The 10,000-nt window shown below is 51.6% G+C and overlaps 1 protein-coding gene across 4 annotated transcripts in view; it reads right to left on the reverse strand.

The window, feature by feature from the left end:
• Positions 1-10,000, reverse strand: part of Ptpmeg2 (Protein tyrosine phosphatase Meg2) — a 161,606-nt gene that overhangs the window by 114,286 nt on the left and 37,320 nt on the right. Inside the window, exons 1-2 of one of the 4 annotated variants that reach the window (XM_086540106.1) lie at positions 4,302-4,378; positions 2,040-2,242 (exon numbers count right to left, since the gene is read on the reverse strand). The exons of 2 other annotated variants lie outside the window; for them this stretch is intronic. The gene's annotated coding sequence lies outside the window, so the exon portion shown is untranslated. Of the gene's footprint in view, positions 1-2,039; positions 2,243-4,062; positions 4,379-10,000 lie in introns of those variants that run through there. One more of the 4 variants, XM_086540105.1, reaches the window with a different exon arrangement.

Consider the following 10,000-nt stretch of genomic DNA (forward strand, 5'->3'; position numbering starts at 1 on the left):
AGAAGAGAGAAGAAGAGGAGGAGGTAGAGGAGGAGGTAGAAGAGGAGGGAAGAAAGTAAAAGAGGCCAAAATGGGAGACGTGGTGAATGACGTAGTAAGCCACCAGCTACGACCGACCTTAATAACTTTTCTGTTCTAAGAAGCTTCAGATCGATGGAGCTATAAACACAAGCAGAGGTCAGTGGAAGCAGAGGGACAGAGGGGGCAGCAAGGGCGGGGGTAGGGGAGGAAGGTGGAGGGGGGGGGGAAGAGGGGGATCCTAAGGGCTGTCTCTGATTCCGGGACACGTGCACACAAACAGCAACCATGACAACACACGACGAAGCCACACAACACGTGAACCCGAACCCGCTTCGCTCAAAGCCCAAAAGCAGGACATTCCTCAGGGTGCAGCGTCCCTCCCGCCCTTGTCTCCGTGGGCGTAGCGGAGAGCCCAGCGAGAGAATGGGGCGCTGGACGTGGGTGGAGGGGAGAGGGAGGGGAGGGAACAGTATCTATGCAAGCCGTCTGTGGTGGCAGAGTCTAACCACCCAGCGCACCATGTCTGCGGGGAGCGTTGGGGAAACGGCGGGAAGAGGACGCGGCGGCTGCTGTCGTAAACAGCGGTTACTTCTACACCAAGAGCATAAAGGAGGAATATCATCAAAATTCTATGGCATTCCCATGGCGGAAGTCTGGGACATTTGCAAAAGTAGGGACGAGTAGAACAAGACATAGATAGACATAGACATAGGTCATTACTGCCTTGAGGACACGACCGGCCACGACAACCGAAAGTCTTCCTGGGAGTCGGACGCGGCCGGGCGGACACCCTCCTCATACATGCTTGAAACCGGAGCACACACTGTTTTTGCGACCTCGAAAAGGTGTCTCTGTAACCTCAGGGAGTGGCGGCAGATATTTATGGCAGCAGGTATTTATGAGTTAATCAATATTGCTTCACTGGTTTATAAGACGAGTCCTTTTGGAATTTGCACTGCTCTTCTCTATCACGTTATACTGCCAATGTTTACCTGAAATCTCCGCTCGTAGAACCAACGGACACTCATTCACATTCTCTCTCTCTCTCTCTCTCTCTCTCTCTCTCTCTCTCTCTCTCTCTCTCTCTCTCTCTCTCTCTCTCTCTCTCTCTCTCTCTCTCTCTACGCCCTTCTTCCTTCACCACCCACCCTGCAAGGCCCAAGGTCGGCCGGGATCAGCCCGCCGCTATGTCGCCTCCTTCACACAATCCCGGCCGTCGATGGTCGCGCTCTGCCGCCGAGGAATTCAATTTTCAAAAAGAGTGGGAAAAGGGAGAGGGGCGAGGAGAGGGGTGAGGGGAGGGGAACGGGGGGAGAGGAGACTGCATTCCCTGCTATGTGAACAAAGTCAATCTTCTTGCAATATTCCGCACGTGGCTGGAGCGTGGAAGGCGAGGAGAGGGGGAAGGGGAATTAGGGGGAGGTATGATATCGCCTGACTCTGTGACTTAGGCAAGGATTGGTCCTTCTGTCTCACTGACCTGAATGTTGCAGGCCCAGCGGCGACCTTCAACCATACGCGCATCTTCCTTCGCTTTTCATTTCATTTCCTTTTACACCTTTTCCATTTCTCTTCCTACCTCTCATTTTCTTGTTAATCCCTTAATTCCCTAAACCTCTTGCTTCTTTCCCTCTCCTTCCACGTTTACCTTTCGCTACCTCCTTACCTCAGTATTCCTTCCTCTTCCCTCCTTTACCTCCCTTTCTCTCTATTTCTCTCTGACTCATTTCCTCTCTCGCTCCTTCCCTACTCATAACTTCCCATCGTCTCTACTTATCCCTTTACTTCTGCCTCCCTTTTCTCTTTCTATCCTTCTCACTTAACCTCCATCCCTCTGCCCCCTTCTTTACCAAAAAAAAAACCTTGGCCAGCTCCACACGACCTAAAGAAAACAAGCAAACAAATAAAACAGAGACATATATATACACTCTATCCCAAATTCCATACATACAATCCTGGCACATCTACACGCACGCACACGACCTCACCCGGCGGCCACCCCTTCCCGTAAGACTCACCTGTTGGCGACGCGTTCAAGGAGAGTCGGTGTCACAGCGCCAGTCTGGTCAACGACACGGATTCTTATCCTAGTCTAAAACGGTGAAAGGTCAACGAATCGCCACTACAAGGGCACCGCCGCACGCACACTCACGGACACCAATGATTTCAGGTTCTTCTTATCTTTTTATCCTGATAAACTTCAATTGTCATCGCTTTCTCTCTGAATATATATTCAACTGATATCAATTTTCTATATGAATTTTATTTTCTACCACACACACTATCCCTTTAACATGTGACTTCCGCATATCAATAACCATACCTAACGCAAGAGCCACATCACCTCACAATCATATAATAACGGATAAACAGTAAAATAACCAAAACAGGACCCATCGAGGTAGGCCTGAACATAAAGCCAGTCGCCTGGCACTTAATACGGAGAGTGACTTGCACAATTAGCACGTGTTGTCTTCTCATTAAGATTGAGGGTTGAACAGTAGGAAATGAGAAAGGGGAGAGGCAGACACGACAGGCAGCAAAAGAAAGAGAGAAAGAGAGAGAGAGAGAGAGAGAGAGAGAGAGAGAGAGAGAGAGAGAGAGAGAGAGAGAGAGAGAGAGAGAGAGAGAGAGAGAGAGAGAGAGAGAGAGAGAAAGAGAGAGAGAGAGAGAAGAGAGAAGAGAGAGAGAGAGAAAGAGAGAGAGGAGAAAGAGAGAGAGAGAGAAGAGAGAGGAGAGAAGTTTAGAGAAAGAGAAAGGGAGAGAAGGAGAGGAGAGAGGGGAGAGAGAGGAGAGAGAGAGAGAGACTGAGAGAGGAGAGAGGAGAGAGAGGAGAGAGAGAGAGAGAGAGGGAGGGAGGGAGGGAGGGAGGGAGGGAGGGAGGGAGGGAGGGAGGGAGGGAGTGAAGGAAGGAGGAAAGGAGATAGATAGATAGAGATAGATAGATAAAAGAGAGAGAGAGAGATAGAGAATCACAATCACTCACTCACTCACTCACTCACTCACTCACTCACTCACTCACTCACTCACTCACTCACTCACTCACTCACTTCTTCTTCCATCCCTCTGGCTAAGCCACTCTTCTCTCAACGCATCCCCATCATTATTTTTTACCGCAGAATTTACATGATCATCACCAATCGCTTCCGCGCTCAATTCACGCATTCAGCCACACACTTGCATACACACCTGCTAGCAAGCATGCAAGCGAGCAAGCAAGCAAGCAAGCAGACACGCACGTACGCACGCACGCAGGGAGTTTTCGTCTGTAGGGTAAGTTCCCACGTGTTCGTCTTCCCCGCTGTTTCCGGACGCTGAACCAAAAGCTCGTATTTTCTGCCTCTCACTTTCGACGCCTTCTTTCCTTGGGTTCCAGGTTCAGTGGTTCAAACGTGTTTCCCGTCACTCCGTACGTTCTCTCCCTTTCACTTTCCTTTTCTTTTTCTTCATTCCTCTCTTCATCTCTTCTCGCATTCATCAATCCACTTATTCTCACTTTCAAACTTCCATTCGTTCTCTGGGTAGCCGATTCTTTAGTACATTCAAATCTTTCAAATATTCTCTCTTCCCACATTTACCTTCTCCCCATAAAGTCTCACTTCTAATTTGCGTATCCACACTCCCAACCTACGCTTCACTCACTGATTTTCTCACTGGCTCGCTCGCTCACTCACTCACTCAGCCAAACATCACCCCGTTGAACGGACTCCTTCGGATTCACACATGAGAGATTTCCGGTCCCGCAGGAGGAAGGGAGACGCCCCAACCACGCCGTTCCCGTGTCGAGAGTTCCTGCCATGAGTTCCAGCTGTCCCGACGCCCCGGCGAAGCAGCGGCGAAGCAGAAGACCCGTTATTTTCCAGCGTTTCATCGCACTCCACCGTCTACACTACATGAAGAGGTATTCCCATGGTCTCCGCCTGACACTGGCTCCAACGATCTCTCCACGACTTAAACACACATGTTTACCAACACACAAACATATACAGGTACGCTTACACAAACACGTGTGCGTATGCACAAACACAGACGGACACGCACCCTGGCGACTCTCCTTTGCACGGCCTGTCACTAAGTGCTCCTTGCTTTTCTTTTTCCTCTCGAGGTCTCATGCAGTGCGCTTTGGGGGCACATTCCACGCCACCCGAGATCCTCCTTTCCGCTGTTCCTAAGGGCGGAGGAGACAAGGGCACGCCAGCGAAGTCAGTAGGACGAAACGGCTCCGTCCGGCAGCTCGGGCAGCCACGAGGACGAGGTGACAAAGCGACAAGGGCACCCACTGGGAGGGGGCGGCAAGGGCCGAGGGGGGAGCGGGTGGACAGAGGAGCGACGCGACGGTGGCGGCGAACACCCGGCTCTATCACCAACTGCTTCCACACCAACACCACACCGCCGCCACGCCGGGGCAACTCTAGCTGCTCTCAAACCGATGTACGCACGCACGCACACACGAGCGCGGACACACTCACTCGCTCACACGCGCGGACATACCAACAGCCGCTGCTAATTCATTCGTGCTACAACCTACACGACGTTACATGTACAAGCCTCGGTAACTCGCTAACAATGAAGGAAAAGGTCTACTTTGCTTCGCCTTCCTGAGGCTCGCCTCGCTCGTCTCGCATGCGGAAAAGGAGGTCAAAGAGAAGTACTCACCTGCAGGAGAGAGAGAGAGAGAGAGAAAGGAGGTGGAGTTAAAAAAGGAGTACGAATAAAGAGAAATTTAGCGGGCCAAGCAAGCTGAAGGTCGTCATTTATAAGAGGTGCACCAACACGACCACTTTCTTAGTTCTTGTCGCGTCGTTATGCCGCGATGAGGCCAACTCTCTTCTCCCCTGCCGACACCAGCTCCCTGCCCCGTTAGGATGCCCGCTGCACCTTCGCCGCATGCGACAGCTCTACCGCTGCCTCACGGCCTGAGAGCGGCAGCCCAACACCCCGTCCATCAAATGGTCTCGTTCATAGACATGGCTCTTACTCATTTTGTGATCAGACTATCAGGGATGAAAAAAGAAAGGAGTGGGAGGGAGAGAGAGGAAGGGAGGGTGGGAGAGAAAGAAAGAGGGAGGAAGAAAGAGAGAGAGAGAGAGAGAAAGAAAGAGGGAGAGAGAGAAAAAGAGAGAGAGAGAGAGAAAAAGAGAGGGAGGGAGAGAAAAAGAGAGGGAGGGAGAGAAAAAGAGAGGGAGGGAGAGAGAGAGAGAGAGAGAGAGAGAGAGAGAGAGAGAGAGAGAGAGAGAGAGAGAGAGAGAGAGAGAGAGAGAGAGAGAGAGAGAGAGAGAGAGAGAGAGAGAGAGAGAGAGGAGAGAGCGAGCGAGAGAGACAGAGAGAGAAGGAGAGAGAGAGACAGAGAGACAGAGGGAGAGAGAGAGAGAGGAGAGAGGAGAGAGAGAGAGAGAGAGAAAGAGAGAGGAGAGAGAGGGAGAGAGAGAGAGGAAGAGGGAGGGAGAGAGAGAGAGAGAGAGAAAGACACGAGAGAGAGAGAGAGAGGAGAGAGAGAAAGATAGAGAGAGAGAAAGAGAGAGAAAGAAAGGAGAGAGAGAGAGGAGAAAGAGGAAAGAGGAAGAGAGAGAGAGAGAGAGAGAGAGAGAGAGAGAGAGAGAGAGAGAGAGAGAGAGAGAGAGAGAGAGAGAGAGAGAGAGAGAGAGAGAGAGAGAGGGAGAGGGGAGGAGAGAGAGAGGGGGGGGGGAGAGATATGAACAGAAAGAGAAAGAGAAAAAGAAAAAGGTGAAATATATACAAATATATAGAGCTGGATAGATAGGCATACATTGACAGATGAATAGATAGATAGATAGATAGACGGCAAAGAGTAATGTGAAAAATGGAGAGAGAGATAGGGAGATAGAGAGGGAGAGAAATGACGAAAGTGCAGGAGCGGAGAGGGGGGAAGAGGGAGAGGGGGGGGAGAGGGAAAGGGGGGAGAGGGAAAGGGGGGAGAGGGAGAGGGGGAGAGAGGGAGAGGGGGGAAGAGGGAGAGGGGGAGAGGGAAAGGGTGGGAGAGGGAGAGGGTGGGAGAGGGAGAGGGTGGGAGAGGGAGAGGGTGGGAGAGGGAGAGGGGGGAAGAGGGAGAGAGGGGAGAGGGAGAGGGGGGAGAGGGAGAGGGGGGAGAGGGAGAGGGAAGGAGAGAAAGGATGAGAGAGGAAGAGAGAGAGGAAGAGAGAGAGGAAGAGAGAGAGAGAGAGAGAGAGAGAGAGAGAGAGAGAGAGAGAGAGAGAGAGAGAGAGAGAGAGAGAGAGAGAGAGAGAGAGAGAGAGAGAGAGAGAGAGAAATAGAAAGAGAAATAGAGAGAGAGAAAGAGAACGAGAAAGCAATAGAGAAAGAGAGAGAAAGAGCGAGAAAGAAAAAGAGAGAACGAGAGAGAACGAGAGAGAACGAGAGAGAAAGAGAGAGCTAGAGAGGGAGAGAGCGCCGTCCCGTCCGACCCGCGTCTTGCGCATCCCGGCAGCATTCCTGGCATTCCCCAGCCACCCCCCATCCCATCCATCCAGACATCCCTCACGCCCACCCGCCCACCCGCGCGTCCGGCCGCCCGCACGCCCGCACCTGACCTCCGCGCCAATGAAATTACCCACCTGAGCTTAACCTTCATTCATTCCCCCCTTCCATATTCTTCATATTATTTGGCCACACCTGATGCCTGTTACCTTAGGGTTTGTAAAATATAGCTTTCCTAATTATAACATCAACAGAGAGCAACCATAACTTTAGCATTCCTACTGCTTTGATCGCTATCATTAATGTTACTGGTTAGTCATCATTGTCATTATTGATGGTAATTATCATTTTACTCATTACTGTCATTGTTTCGTAAATATCAATGACCATAATTATATTACCAACAACATTAATAATAAACAATAACATCCATAAACATCATCACTAATACCATCATTATTCTCGTTCTATTGCTTCAATCTCTATCATCATTGATAATCATCATCCAATTACCATCAGTAACATAATTATAAATACCTTGCACGGTTTCTTCTTAGAATCAGTACTAATGCCAAAGCTTCCACAACGATCCCCATACAATAACTATACTGCCATAAGGGTGACACTTCCCCATCCCAGCTACTGCTACGTATTACATGCCCCTCCCCCCATTCCCCACCCCATCAATCCGCGACACGCACCTGACCGCAAACCGCACGCCCTTTACAAGAGAGAGGATCATCATACCTTTCCCATCACAGAGGAGAGATAAGGGACCAGTAAAGACCAAACTCATTAGCAAGGCTCGGGACCACATTTTTCCACAAGGTCAGTCACACCAACACACACACACGTAGGCTCTCTCATTCATTCATTCATTCCTTTTTTTTTCTTTCTTTTCTTTTCGTTTTATTTATTTTTTTTAGAACTAACCCCAGTGCCCAGATTGAATTTCATAAAATACCCTGAACGAATTTTCTTTTGACATTTTACTCTTGTCCACTTGCATTTCTCCCTCCCTATTACATTCTCCCCTTCCCCTTCCACCCCCCCCAACCCACCCTCCACGCTTCCACTCCTACCTCTTCTACCCCCGTCTCATCCTTCTCCTATTCTTATTATTCTCCTTCTCCTTCTCCTTCTCCTCCTCCTATTATTATTCTTCCTCCTCCACCTCCACCTCCACCTCCACCTCCACCTCCACCTCCACCACCACCACCACCTCCACCACCACCTCCACCACCACCACCTCCACCACCACCACCACCACCACCTCCACCTCCACCACCTCCACCTCCACCTCCACCTCCACCTCCACCTCCACCTCCACCACCTCCACCTCCACCTCCACCTCCACCTCCACCTCCACCTCCACCACCACCACCACCTCCACCTCCACCTCCACCTCCACCACCACCACCACCACCACCACCACCTCCACCTCCACCTCCACCTCCACCTCCACCTCCACCTCTCGCTCGTCCTGCTCCTCCGTGTGTCCTACATTCCTCGCCCTCACACTCAATCCCACATTCCTCGGCCCTTTGCTTCGCCTCCTTTCCCCCCCCCCCCCTCCTCCTCTGACCTGCTTCCGCTCTTCCAGGTTCTTTAACTCCGCCCATTTGTTTACGAATTCTATGCCCTTGAGGAGTTAAAAAAAACAAAGTGGGGGGTAAGAGGTGGTGGTGGTATGGAGGAGGGGAGGAGGGGAGGTGGGGAGGAGGGGAGGTGGGGAGGAGGGAAGGAGGAAGAGGGCGTGGAGGAGGAGGAGGAAAAGGGCATGGAGGAGGAGGAGGAGGAGGAGGAGGAAAAGGGCGTGGAGGAGGAGGAGGAGGAGGAGGAAAAGGGCGTGGAGGAGGATGAGGAGGAAGAGGGGAGGGCGTGGAGGAGGAGGAGGAGGAAGAGGGGAGGGCGTGGAGGAGGATGAGGAGGAGGAAAAGGGCGTGGAGGAGGAGGAGGAGGAAGAGGGCATGGAGGAGGAGGAGGAGGAGGAGGAGGAGGAGGAGGAGGAGGAGGAGGAGGAGGAGGAGGAGGAGGAGGAGGAAGAGGAGGAAGAGGAGGGGGAGGAGGAAGTAGGAAAAGGAGGAAGAAGTGAAAGTAAGAGGATGAGGAGGAGGAGCATGGAGGAGTAGTAGGAGGAGGAAGTGAAACCAAAAGGAAGAAGAGGAGGAAGAGGAAGAGGAGGAGCAGGGAGGAGACGGAGGAGGAGATGGGGAGGAAAAGGAGGCGAGTGGGAGGAGGAGGAGGAGGAGGAGGACGAGGAGGAGGAGAGAGGAGGGAAGGTGGTTGGGAGGGGGAGGAGTGGGAGGGGGAAGAGGAGGAGGAAGATGGGAGGGGGAAGGAGGAATAGGGGGAGGGGAGGAGGAGGAAGAAGAAGAAGAGGAGGAGGAGGAAGAAGAAGAAGGGGGAGGGGGAGGGGGAGGGGGAGGAGAAGGGGGAGGAGAAGGGGGAGGGGGAAGAGGAGCAGGAGGGAGAGGAGGAGGAGGAGGAGGAGGAGGAGGAGGAGGAGGAGGAGGAGGAGGAGGAGGAGGAGGAGGAGGAGGAGGAGGAGGAGGAGGAGGATAAGGATAAGGAGAAGGAGAAGGAGAAGGAGAAGAAGGAGTAGGAGGAGAAGGAGAAGGAGAAAGAGAAAGAGAAGGAGAAGAAGCAGAAGCAGAAGGAGAAGGAGAAGGAGGAGAAGAAGGAGAAGGAGAAGGGGAAAGAGAAAGAGAAGGAGAAGCAGCAGAAGGAGAAGGAGAAGGAGAAGGAGAAGGAGAAGGAGAAAGAGAAGGAGAAGGAGAAGGAGAAGGAGAAGGAGAAGAAGGAGAAGGAGAAGAAGGAGAAGAAGGAGAAGAAGGAGAAGGAGAAGGAGAAGGAGAAGGAGAAGGAGAAGGAGAAGGAGAAGGAGAAGGAGAAGGAGAAGGAGAAGGAGAAGGAGAAGGAGAAGGAGAAGGAGAAGGAGAAGGAGAAGAAGGAGAAGAAGGAGAAGGAGAAGGAGAAGGAGAAGGAGAAGAAGGAGAAGGAGAAGAAGGAGAAGGAGAAGGAGAAGGAGGAGAAGGAGAAGGAGGAGAAGGAGGAGAAGGAGAAGGAGAAGGAGAAGGAGAAGGAGAAGAAGGAGAAGGAGAAGAAGGAGAAGAAGAAGGAAAATAAGGAGAAGGAGAAGGAGAAGGAGAAGGAGAAGGAGAAGGAGAAGGAGAAGGAGAAGGAGAAGGAGAAGGAGAAGGAGAAGGAGAAGGAGAAGGAGAAGGAGAAGGAGAAGGAGAAGGAGAAGGAGAAGGAGAAGGAGAAGAAGGAGAAGGAGAAGGAGAAGGAGAAGGAGAAGGAGAAGGAGAAGGAGAAGGAGAAGGAGAAGGAGAAGGAGGAGAAGAAGGAGGAGAAGAAGGAGAAGAAGAAGGAGAAGGAGAAGGAAAATAAGGAGTAGAAAGAGAAGGAAAGTAAGGAGAAGGAGAAGGAAAAGAAAAAGGAAAAGGAAAAGGAAAAGGAAAAGGAAAAGGAGGAGGAGGAGGAGGAGGATCAGGAGGAGGATCAGGAGCAGCAGTAGCAGCAGGAGGAACAGAATAATAAG

This window comes from Penaeus japonicus, unplaced genomic scaffold (assembly GCF_977035675.1).
Source record: "Penaeus japonicus unplaced genomic scaffold, GWHDUDI00000001_assembly GWHDUDI00000009, whole genome shotgun sequence".
NCBI classification, from domain to species: Eukaryota; Metazoa; Arthropoda; class Malacostraca; order Decapoda; family Penaeidae; genus Penaeus; species Penaeus japonicus.